Genomic DNA, 1,479 nt, shown 5'->3' with positions numbered 1-1,479 from the left:
GAGGAAATGGGAGAAGGGTGGGGTAGGAGGGAGTAATGGAGGTGGAGAGTGTGACATAGATTTGCAAAAAGGTCACGTCCTGAGAAAGTGTAGAAAGGAAAAAGGAAAGGAAAGAGAAAAACAGCGCAAACAAGGCCTTTAGTGACTGAGCAGGGAACAAGGTAGATCACCTGACCGTAAAGCGCGCAAACCAGTGAAATGACACAACCTGATTGGCAGGCGAAGGTTCTACATAGAGGTGTTTTAGCAAACCATTTCAATTTAGTTCTGCGGTGCATACCTTGACTATACCTTGTATAATGCGTACTACTTTTCTGCTACTGCTGCCGACTGTCTTGACGACCTTCGACCTCGCTCGGTCCCTAGCGTTTTTACGACTTCACGTCGGGTGATGAATTCGGCGAGAGGGTTTGTGTCGAGGGGTAGGTGACGCATTGACAGTAGCAACGAAAGCGGCGATGATTCCGATTCAGATGTCTGTCTGCCTTCGTGCAGCGGAGCACTCCTGGACAACCTGGGTTCCGGTGGGCGAAGGAGGGGAATGAGCCCAAGAGGTTTGGTTTCAACGTCCAACCTGGGGTCAACATCCCCGAGCTGGACGTCAGTTCAACACCGTTGGACATATTCTCCCACTTCGTCACCGATGAGCTCATGGGTGTACTAGTCCGTGAGACTAACGGTAAGTTAATATAAATATTTCATTTACGGATTTCCCGTCTTATCAGATGTATTATATTATGTGGAAATATAAGTTTCTGCAATAAATATGTGTAACATGATTTTCGGTGATTGTGTACAAGGATGATATAATTTATATTATCATCATTCCAGGTTCCAGCGCCCAGTCCTTTTCCTATGAAGGACTGGGCGGACACCTCTGTCTCGGATCTTTCGGTCCTCTTTGGGCTAAGGATGGCCACAGGATGAACCATAATCCGAGCAGAAGCAATGCTGGTCGTCCGACCCTTCCTATGCCACGCCCCTGTTCCCGGAGACTATGACGAGGGATCGTTTCGATCAACTGAGCCGATACTTCCACATGGTGGACAACGAGGGGAGTCGGCTCCCCCCGAATACCGTCTGTGGAAGTTGAGGCCAGTGACCGAAATTCTCCAGCGTCAGTTCTCGTTGGTCTACACTCCTCAGAGAATTACGGTCGACGAGGGTCTTTGGAAATTTTGGGGGCGATTTGCAACCGTAACCTTCGACCCCAGCGCGCGCGCACGCTTCGAATGAAGGCCTACAAGCTCGCGGTCAGTGATGGCCCGAGCTGTGCCTTTGAAGTATACACGGGCAAGGGCATGGGTGACGTACTTGCATCCCAGAGGACAGTCGTCAACTTGATGGGCGCCGCGGACTTGTTTGGGAAAGTGTAGGAGCTCCATACCGATAACTGGTATACCTCCTGGTGACTGGTATACCTGCTGGTGAAGGTCCACGGAGATGTGGACAGTAGGAGCGCATCAACAGGCATGGTGG

Source organism: Penaeus monodon, chromosome 23, assembly GCF_015228065.2.
Source record: "Penaeus monodon isolate SGIC_2016 chromosome 23, NSTDA_Pmon_1, whole genome shotgun sequence".
NCBI lineage: Eukaryota > Metazoa > Arthropoda > Malacostraca > Decapoda > Penaeidae > Penaeus > Penaeus monodon.
Note: the sequence above shows the minus strand (reverse complement) of the source record.